Genomic DNA, 11,691 nt, shown 5'->3' with positions numbered 1-11,691 from the left:
AGCTCCACGCCCAGTTGTCCGATGTCACATGGGACAAAATGTCACCCAGTGTCTGATGCATTCCAGGGAGCATCCAGAGCTGCTCCAAACACATCAAACACGTCCGATGGTTCACGTCAAACAAAGCCCCAATGTCCGACGCACAAGTGAAACACATGCCCCTTGCGTGAACAGTGACATCGGACACTCCTTAGTCACATCGAACAAATGATGTCATTTGTTTGATGTCTTCGCTGAAAGTTGTCCAAAGAATTATTTCTTGAGACAGATAGTGCCCAAAACACATCAGACACAAACTTGTTTGTCTAATGTCTACAGTGACATCATTCGATGCACTCTATTGTCGCATGAGCACCTAAGGTTAGCCATCAGACACAAAGACCATTTGTTTGATGCCAGCGCCAACAGCGTCGGATGTACCCTAGAGCTACTCCAAATCTTCCAATACTTCAACCCTTATGCAAATGTGTTAACTCCATAATGTTTTCAACACTTATGTACGTGAGTTAGCATTTTTCACAAATATTTTCAAGGGTTGTTAGCACTCACTAGGTCCTATTGCAAATACATGGAGTCAATTCACCTAGTTGCACTAAGTAACCGTATTCACCATGAGAGTTCCCCTCTTAATAGAATGGCTATCTATCCTAAACATGGTCACATTGCACCTTGACCGACAAAACAAAATGGTCCTAGCATTTATACCTTTGCCTTGACCACCATTTTGTTTTTCTCTTTCTTATTTTCCAAGTAGGAGCACTAGATCACCATCTTTTGGCCATCTCCATCACTTGAATGCCATCTAGCTCCATCACTTAGACTTGGACCAACCTATCTCATAATCACACTTAGACATAGGGTTAGTCCAATAGGTTTAATCAATTAGCTAAAACCAAACTAGGGCTTTCAGCTATCAACACAATTTACGACTTTGTGGTAGAGAAGGTTTTGATTTGAAACTATTTAGAGTCCCAAAATATTATTTTTAAGTTATTGATTTTTAATTTAAAATTGAAAACAACCTCAAATGTTAGACATGGTCTATACCAAAGTTCTAGTTATCAATATAGTCTAGAACTTTGTCCTTGAAAAGTTGTTTAGCATTCCAAATATGTGTTTTAAGAACTTTCATTTTCAAATTCAAAATTTAAAAATTTCAAACTATCTAGAATGTTCATATGGTTAATACCGAAGTTGTAGAGGCTAGCCTAATTTATGAGTTTGTTGTTGACAAGTTTTTTATATGAAGTTATTTAGGTTGTCAAATATTTGTTTTACATTCACATATTTTGATATTTAAATTTTTAATATTTTCAAACAATATTGGACGGAGACACTTCCTAGACCGAAGATGTACTATTTGAGTAGATTTAAAACCTTATAATCAAAACTTTTTTCATTTAAGTTCATTTAGTAGCTAAAATATTCAATACACGATTATAAAATGTTTATACATAACGATAGCATCCTATATATAATCTTAAATGAGTGTGTAGTATAGTAATATGGATGTGTTCTGTAAGTTGAAGGTTGAGGATTCGAGCCTTGAGAAAAACTATTCATATTTTTGTGGTTTTTTTATGTTTGTTGTAAATGACATGGTGGACCAACAAATACGTAGCATGATGGGCCTGACAAGGTAGGCCTACAATTACATGTGGCACTAGTTTAGATCATTTTTCTAATTTTTTGAAGTTGCTTAAAAATAATTTGTGACTTTTCTATATGAAGTTGAATGAAGACAAACTTTATACTAAAATTATAGCTATCCGCGCAATCTATGACTTTTTAGTTGAAAAGATTTTGATTTGAAACCATTTAGTGTCCCAAATATTGTTTTAAGTTCACATATTTGAAAATTTAAGTTTTTAAACAACCTAGAATGTTCATGTGGTTCATACTAAATTTAGAGGCCGACCTAGTCCCATTATTCTGTTGTTGATAAGTTTTTATTTGAAGTTGTTTGGAGTCATGAATATTTATTTAAATTCATATATTTTGAGATTCAAGTATTTGATATTTCCAAATAATCTCGGATCGAGACACATCCTATACAAAAGTTGTACTACTGATTTAAAACTTTTATAGCTAAAACATTTTTATTGAGTTTATTTAGTAGTCAAAATTTCCAATATAATATTACAAAATGCTCATACAAAAAGATAGCATCATATATATACATACTCAAAAGTGAGTGTGTATTGAAGTGGTTGCGAGACATTGTGTGAGTTAAACATTGTGATTTAAGTATTGAGAGACACTTAAATTTTTGTGTTTTTTGAGTTTTTCTAGAAACCATTATTAAGAAAGATAGACATTTTAACACTTTTGTCTTCTAAATGGTTTAATGATGAACATGTGTTCATTATAGTTCGAAAATAGAGCATCACATATGAGTGATTGGTTTAGTGTCGAAGTCGTGTTCTTTACGGTTTGAAAATAAAGCATCATAGATATGCGAGTGGCGTGTGTGATCTATGACGATACCATGTGGTGTTCAATGATAATATTTGTGGTGACATCATAGTTCGTCACAAATAGTCAGCACCCAAGGCCCATCACTAATGACCCATGGTGAAACCAAAACTTTTGTCATAACTATGCACTATTTCATGACATGATTTTAATTTGTGAGTAAAAATTTGTCACACATATGGTCATTTCTACTATGATAAGTGTGCTTCCTTTTGATGAACCACGGCTAGTATACCTTGAGTCTAAAGTTGTTTGTTTTTTTGTTAAATTGAGGAAACTTTTTTGAATAAGTAGGTTTATGTGTAACATGGACATTAATTAAGTACATTCACATTTAAATCTATATATGTTATATTTAGTAATATCATTGCATGGACATATTCCTTTCGAAGATAAACATAATTATTCCACTTATTGATTTCTACTATTGGTTTGTGAGCTCGTTGAACCCAAGGTGAAATGAAAGTGCAAATATATGAGGATAAAATGGTTTTTAAATATTTAAGATACTAAGTTACTGAGGTTAACTCTAATTCTTGCTCTTTTGTGTCAACTAATTATTATGAACACATATAGCCTTTAATAGAAGGGAGAATTATCTATTTGGCACTGAAACAAACCAGTCTTCCACATTTGGCACTAAAAATTCGAGCTTTCTTATCTGGCACCAAGTTGAAATTTTCTTCCCTAGATGACACTACCATCCATTTAGACCAGTAACAATGTTAAGTGCCTCATAAAATGACATGAATGCCCTTGTTCATAGTAGAAGCAGCGATGCCAAATAGGAAAAGAATAAATGGACTAGTTATCAAATAAGAAAATCATAAATATCACAAATATACTTGGAACTAAAACATGGGATTTTCATAATCGAAAACTACAAATAAATAATCAATAAATTTCAAATATTATGTTATTCACTAATCCACATGTAAATAACAATTTTAGAAAGAGGAACTTATTATTTAAAAAGGTTTTGCATATAAAAAAATTAATTAAAATACATGTTTCATAGCTACAAAGCTTGGACATGGACATGTCACAATTGATACAATAATTGTCTTTAGGAAAGAAAAACAAAAATCATAGCTACAATAATTTTGATACAATAGAAACCACCATTGGTCGGTCCTGAACCAAAAAAGAAAATGAAAATGAAAATATACATAGTCCCCTCCCATACGCGGACACACTCTAGGCGACATAGAGGTGCTCTCTAGATCCACCGGCAACGGGATGGCGTGCCGCTCCTATGGCAGGACACGCAGGTGCTTGGCAATGCTGGCGACATGGACTAAGCTAGACAGAGAAGAGCGGCTAGATACCAGACACTGGTGGGAATGCTGGCCTAGTTCGACGGGGGAAGATGAAAGAGAATTGAATCAAGGAACCACTGCGCGCTACTCCTTGGAACCGCAGCCTGTGCACCCAGAGCCACGGCCACTGGCTGGTGAGGCCACCGCACCGCCTCCGCCACACCCTAGCTACCTAGAGTGCTGGCCCATGAGCTAGCCCCGCTGCCTCCACAGCGACGGGACGTCGCTGCCGGTAGGCGAGGCTGTCGTGATTCCACCGCGCCATGGCTGGCCTCCGTCAGGTGAGGTCGCCCCGCTTGAGAATGCACACGGCTAGTGCGCGGCGCCGCCAGCCGTAGGATCCTTCGCTCCACCATCCTCTCTTCCTCTTCCATCGATCTAGATCTAGAGTTTGGTTTTCTTTTACGGAGAAGGTCACGGTCATGACAGACAGGGTCTTTTCATTTATTCTTTTCCTATTTGGCATCACTATTTCTACTATGAACAAGGGCATTCATGTCATTTTATGAGGCATTTAACACCGTTACAAGTGTAAATGGATGGTAGTGCCATTTAGGGAAGGAAATTTCAACTTGGTGCCAGATAAGAAAGTTTGAATTTTTTAGTGCCAAATATGGAAGACTGGTTTGTTTCAGTGCCAAATAGATAATTCTCCCTTGAAAGACCACGAGTGGATTGTGGCTGATCAACAAAGAGTCATCTATGATGCAATCAAAAACACTTGTTACCAAATTAGTTAGTGAAATCTATCCTGCATCTATCTAATTAGTTCACTTTAAACTCTACCTCATTATAGGCAATTCCTCCGTGGTCTACATGTGTATAGTCTTGGAAATTGGAAGAACATCTCTAGGAACTTTGTTACCACTAAGACACCAGTGCAGGTTTCTAGCCATGCTCAAAAGTACTTCCTCTAGAAAGAAAATGGCACCAAGAAGCAGCGTTATAGCATCAATGACATTAGACTTTATGATTTTGAGCCCTTGTCATAGACAAATGCTTCTACCTAGGAGGCCCCCACCTTTGGTAGAGGTGTCTACAACACAAATGACTACAACTTTGGTGGACATCCTACTTCCATGAACAATGCCCAGGCTTGGTCACCATTCCTATACCACACTGGCCATGGAAGTAGCAACAATATTCAGATGGCCACCTTGACTATTGGCCAGCAACAAGAGCAGATGGGAGCTAGTAGTTCTTTAGTGGCTCCAACCATGGAGGTAGTGGGGGCCACTTGGACTAGACTAGTGATAAGCTAGGAGATCTTCTTGGTACTCAGTGGATGATGAATGCGGACATGAACTAGGTTTTATACACCATATAGTATGCCAAGTTGCATGGTGGCCCATTAGTGCATCCTATATATGTGGGTTAAGCATCATAGTATTCTCTTATGCTAGAGTGTGAGCAACTTCATTGCCATGAAATATTGTGTGGTAGTTTCAAATGTATGTGTCTTATTTCATTGTGGCATTTTACTTAGTTTGGTGTATCGGGTATGTCAGAATCGACATAACGTTGAGCTTATTTATTTATTTATTTATTCTCAACTATGTACTAGATTTTATTACTTACCCTATTTTATATTATTTCATTGTTTTAATGGTTGGTTGTGGGACTTATACTCTAATACATATTGATGACATTAGACATATTAGAGCAGTAGAAGATGGAAATTTCATAGGCATATATCTATCACTTAGGAAATGTAAGACTCCCATGTACAAATTGATCCTAAACTATGCACATATGTATGCAACTTGTTCCTCTAGAGGGTGGCATGCCGCACATTACATTGTTGTACTGTTTCACTTTGAAGTATTCTATGGTTTTGGAATTTTTACATGGAATCAATTGAGATTATGACATTAAATTTTCAAGTATCTAAATATTACCAACTAATCCAAACAAGGGATAAATTCATAACAAGACAAAACATGAATGATACAAATAAATAATCAACACCACAAAGATATATTAATAATAGTAAGTGGTGAGGAGGACAACAAGACAAGGCTAGGTTCCTATAATGACCTTTCCTCAATGACATGGTCAAGGAAGAAAGATTATAGTAGGTGCAATAGTAGGGGATCTCAATCTACCATGAATGAGGTTAGGAGACCATCGACCCTATTAACATGACATGTAGCTACTATATAGCACTAAAACACAATGATTCAAGATTGAGACAAAGGAAGAGGGCCAAAACACCTTTGGCATGGTTGGTAGGTCACTTGATGTGTTAGGCAACCATTAAAAGGACCTGGTAGCATGCTCCTTTGCTCTATCATGACATGTTGGAATCAAAGAACATAAATGCTAATGATGAATAGTAAGCGAGGGAGAAGGGGATAGACAACCCCTCAAGTGGTTCTACGATGACCCCCTTGCTCCCCTCTATAAATACCACTACAAGGGGCTCAAGTAACCCCCAAATCAGGCAAGCACATGTTCAGCCCCTAAGCTCCCTCTCTCTTCATTTATCTTGGCCTTGTCATGACCTGGTCATGCCTATCAGTAACTATAGGTATTTCTTATGCTCAGGTAGAGTATTCCGCAAGTGCACAGAATATACCGTTGCAACACTTCACCCAAGAGTATTCTAGGGTACCATTATTTATTTTGTCCCAAGGAAAAGCGGTTGCTAGGAATGATAATAAACAAGAGATTCTAGTGTTTACCACAAACTAGTATCAAGTAGTGTAGAGCTCTCCAGTGTGCAACAAAGTGGTGCAGCGCAGAGTAGTTCCAAAGAAGGTTTTTAGCGTGCATTTTGGGCTATTGTGAGCACTAGAGCTCTTCGGTGTGCACCAGAGTGGTGCACCGAAGAGTAACTCCAGAGAGTTCTTGAGAGGTGCTTAGAGGGCACTAGAGCTCTCCGGTGTGCACCGAAGTGGTACTCAGAGAGGGTTTTCATCATGTTGTTCTAGCTATTGTGTGCATTCTTACTCTTTGGTGCTCACTAGAGTGGTGCATGAGATCTTTGCATGGGCAATGACTAGTTTTATAGTTGTTGGAATTTGACCGTTGGATCTCTCTGGTGTGAACTTTGATGCACCCACCGGAGGTCTCCGAAGCACTAGCAGAAAGTGCAGCTTTCTAGGAACGCCTAGTTTGGCTTATTAGACTCTATATATAGAGGGTGTGGCCAGGATGTTTGAGCTTTCTGAGGTCTTTGTGAACCCAACCACATGTATAGGTGCCCAAGAGAGTCCACTCACATATGCATAGTTGACACTATGATTTGTGGTGAGTTGTAGCGATCTAGTGCATCATTAGCTGAAGAGAACAAGGAAGAGATAGGAGACAATCTATGTAACCTTAAAGCAAATGGTGCTCTATTGTCCATTGGCCACTAGACTACCTTCTCATGAACCTTTAATAGCACTTTATGTTCTATAAACATTGAAAGGAAATAATCCAACATTGTCCTCCTAGGAGAGAACCCAAAGGAGACCACTATGATCGTTATTGTGTTCACATCTAAGAGATGTGTAACACCCTAAATTTTGCATATTTTTGGAAATAGGAGAAAGTGATTAATTCTGCATTTCGTGGGAATTTGAATTTAGGAAATAATAATTTTATTAAAAATAAAACCAAATATAAGGTCAACAATAATGAGTGTGCATTCATGTTGTTGCAAAATATTTTGTATTGCTTGATTTGAAGTCAGATTTCGAATTGTGTTGAAATTGTATTTTGAATTGCTTTGGAAAAATTGAAAAGAAATAAATTTCCTTTTTCTTTTCTTTCCCTTGCTTTTGGCCCACTTGGCTTCTCCCTCCCGCTGGCCAAGTTGGCTGCTGGCCTAACTCCTCCACGCCAGCCCAGCCCGGCCTTCTTCCTTGTTCACCGCGACGGCCTGCATCCCCGACCCGCTCGCCTCCTCCCATTCCCTTCCCCGTTTTCCTTCCTAGGCTGGCCCACTTGGGTGGGCTAACAACCGCCGCTGCCGTGCCCCTTTCCCCTCCTGCTCTACCACTGACCGCCCAGGCCAACCTGTCAGCGCCGTCCCCCACCTCCGTGCCCCGCGCCTGGTCAAGCCGGTCAAGCAGCAACCACCTCTACGCTCACTTCGGACATGGGAGCGTCCTTCCCCCCATGCCTGACCTCTACAAAAGGGAGCTGAGACCCTCTGCCATCCTCCTTGCTGCCTCACCGCTCTAGTTTCGCACTCGCCGAGTGCTACGGAAGCCAAAAACCGCCGCACAAATGAGCCAAGGTCCGCCATCCGCCCCTCTGCATGGTCTGCCGTGCCCGAGCTGCCTCTGCCTCTGTTTCACCCGACGGTGAGACCCCCTTGCTCCCCTCTCTCTCCCTATGCCTTCAATTTCTTGTTTCATGGCCTCTAGAGCCCTACCCGCGAGTGCCATGGAGCTCCTTACCGCTGGCCATGGCGACCTTCGCCTCAGCCGCGTCCTCCGGCCGCTCTCTCGGCCTAGATGAGTTCACCCGCACCCCCTCTCTCCCCCGGTGGTCTCAGATGCACAAACCATGGTGACCTCCTTGTCGCCGGCCATGGCGCCCTGCCGCCGTAACACTGTTCCCGGCCGCCGGCCACCTTTTCTCTCTCTCTCCCAGATCTAATCTGAGCCGTTCATTTCAAATCCAACGGCCTAGAGTGGTCGATACCCCTTCGTGGGTCCTTTTGCTAAAGAGACCCCCAGGTTTTGTGATTTAGAACCCGCAGTCCTCGGCTGTTTAATTATTCTGAAATTGATTTATTTAAGTCTGAAAATAGTTCATCCTATTTACAGAAATGCCACTGGATTTGTTTTGCTCATAAAAACTTCGTTTTAGCTCCAAATCGACCCATTCAAATTGCGTTAGTTTCGTAATTGCATAATCTACATGCTAGTACCGCTGTTAATCATGTTTGCAATTTTTAAATTTCATGGTTAGGTTTACTTAATTAATTTGTTATAGGAAATCGTGTTTAAATCATAACTTTCATGTTTTAGCTCCAATTTTCGTGAACTTCGCGTTGACATGATCGTAGCGAGACATAGATTCTTTTCATAAACATTTTATCTTGTTTTCTATATGGCTAGTGTACTATTCTAATTATAGGATTGTTTGCTTTGCATGAATGCCTTTGGAATGTTGTATGTTGCCGTGTTGGTCGCGTTCAGACGGTGAGGAGAACATTGGAGACCAAGAGTTCATCGACAACCAGCAGGACCAGTAGGAGTTTGCTAACCAAGGCAAGTATAGCATGGGATCTACCTTGATGCCTATTCACATTTATTAATTACTCATTTGCATGTGTCTAATTTTGATACCCGTAAGGACATCCTAGTATTTGATTATCATGTTCCTTGTTCTCCTATGGGTTATATGCATATGGGTAGTTTGCTAGCGCTCAATGTAACTATACATGATCTACATAATGAAATAATGGTTCCATGGAACAAATAGGTAAAAATTGACTTTTAAACAACTAAATTATAGGGCGAAGGAGCAAATGACTTTCGATCATGATGCTCTCAGCCCTCCATAAGGGCTTATCTATTGACAAAAGCTGGGACTGACAGTGCAACCATGAGGGTCATATGACTTTGACTTTAGCTCAGTAATAGGACCTTTTCTAGCTTATTAGAGGTTACCTTTATGGCGCAAAAGGGGCTTGCCACGTTGGGTATAGGACTACCTCTGTTCCTATGTGTATAGCCGCGATGGATATGTGCCATAGGAAAGGGGGGGTTCCTACATCTGCCTACCAAAGAAACCTAGCAGCCCTAACTTGTTAGAAAAACCTATGAAATGACTTCATAGTGTACCTTGCCCACTCACCTTGGCAGTGACATGGGAGTAATTAACCTAGGCTTATGAGAATCATGACTCACGGTGAATGTGCACAACCTCTGCAGAGGGTTAAAAACTGTTATAATAGCCATGCTCATGGTCACGAGTGGCTCGATAAACTCATAGAATAATTGCTTACTTATTGTTGTTTATTTATGATGTTATACGATGATAATATGATCCCAATGATTCTGATATCTGATTATGTGGGTTTAAACTAGAGCTTAAGCATAACTTGATAATAGTGGATGATAAAATCTTGACCTACTAAAAGTGCTAACTGCAATAAGCCAGTGTCATCCTTTTTGAGCTTTCATAACCCCATGTTAACTTGTTAAGTACGGGAAGTACTTACGCTTGTTTACTTTCTATATTTGGATAAAAATCCCGGATGGGTAATAGATGACAACGTGTATGAGGAGTTTCCTGAGGACTATTAGGCTTGTGGTCAACCAGTTGACCGTCCCTGTGTTGGAGCTTCCACGAGAGAGTTATCTTTTTATTTTTCGCTATGTTGTATAAGACTATGTGATGCTATTAATCATGATGTAAGATATACCGTGATGATACTTCTTATAATTTGTCAACTTCTGTGTGTGACTGATCCCTGGGCACACATGAGTTTAGTGCATTCAATTTTATCCTTAAAATTGGGTGTGACAAGATGCGACAAAGAGTTTGAATCATTGTGTAATGTCCTAACCAATTGCCTACATCTACTAGGTGGAGCAATCTCCTCCTAGCTTGACCAAGAGTCATCGACCCTTCCCTATAGGTATGTAGCAATCACCTAGAACCCGTAAACATGCCATAGCTGGCCCTAACAAAGCCACAGCTGCTAGCAGCCAAGCCATAGTCTACCAGTAGGCCAGGGCAAAGCCAACAATGTCCACTATTGGCTAGACTAGTAGGACAAAAACAAAGACCAAAGATATCTTTTTTGCCCTTTGATGTGGTATGAATGCGTCGAATGGGAGGAGAAACTATGGGTGGAAAAGTGGGTAGTCTAGATGCCTTTTTTGTAGCATAGAAAACAAGGAATGACGTTTATGAAGTTGTTGGATGCTTGAATTTTTTCCTTCATCTACTAAACATTTGTTGATAGTGTGTTTTTTGACCTCTTATGCACTCTTAAGGTTTCTTATTAATTATTACTATATCTGTGGGGGTTATGATACCTTGAGTATCTCAGGACAACAATTAGTTAGCTGCTTGGGTGGCCCATGATGGCACAACTAGCAGAGGCCTAGCAATTGCAGCTCGCCTAAGCTACAAAGGCCCTAGGCCACGCACTAAGATAGGAGGTCAACCATGACCTCTCCCTTGTCTTTCCACCACACGCTACGTAGCACCACATGACCTCTCCTCTGTCCTGACCCCACGGAAGGGACGAGGAGGGATCGAGCGCCATTGGGAACTGCTAGCCCTAACAGAAATAGGCATGCCCCACTCACTCCACAAGGAGTCTAGACAGACGCCAGCCCTGCACCATGCTGCACGAACAAGACAACACTACTAGACTGACTGATGACTAGTATGGTAACATACCATCCAAATATGGCCTAACAAGATGGGCATATGGTCCCACCCACTATGGGATGGGGCACACGACTGTCACCTTGACTTTCAAGGCCAACCAAGCCTAACAAGGACCTTGACCCCAGTAGCTCGAGATCTAGGACACTGGCTCCATGACTAGTAAGGCTGACCAATGACCTAGTGATAGCTACCTACTCCCTCACTATCGCCACTGACTGCCCCTAGAAAAATAGGAGACTGATGACAAAGGCCACGGTAAGCTCACGTTGCACAAGACAACCGATGTACCATCACCATGACAAAATAGTGCCATCATGACTGGCACTATAGCATCATGCACCACGCCATGCTACTGACAGTGGGCATAATACCATGACAACAACCATACCTAGACATACTCTAACCCCAACACAAGATGGCCTTCCTTGTAAGCCAAGTTTACTAGTTTTCCCTCCCTCAGGCTCACGACCACTTGGTTAGGAGAACCCATTTCCATCTATAACCTGGCCCCTAGACTCTATATAAGGGTAGCTAGGGCTCCCATCGA

At 40.6% G+C, this 11,691-nt stretch overlaps 1 pseudogene; it reads left to right on the top strand.

The window, feature by feature from the left end:
* The first annotated feature begins 3,714 nt into the window (after positions 1-3,714).
* Positions 3,715-5,103, top strand: LOC136536878 (transcription factor DIVARICATA-like; annotated as a pseudogene).
* Positions 5,104-11,691: the final 6,588 nt, after the last annotated feature.

The sequence above is a fragment of the Miscanthus floridulus genome, chromosome 2, assembly GCF_019320115.1.
Source record: "Miscanthus floridulus cultivar M001 chromosome 2, ASM1932011v1, whole genome shotgun sequence".
In the NCBI taxonomy this organism is placed as follows: domain Eukaryota; kingdom Viridiplantae; phylum Streptophyta; class Magnoliopsida; order Poales; family Poaceae; genus Miscanthus; species Miscanthus floridulus.
This window is presented reverse-complemented; position numbering and strand designations above follow the sequence as displayed.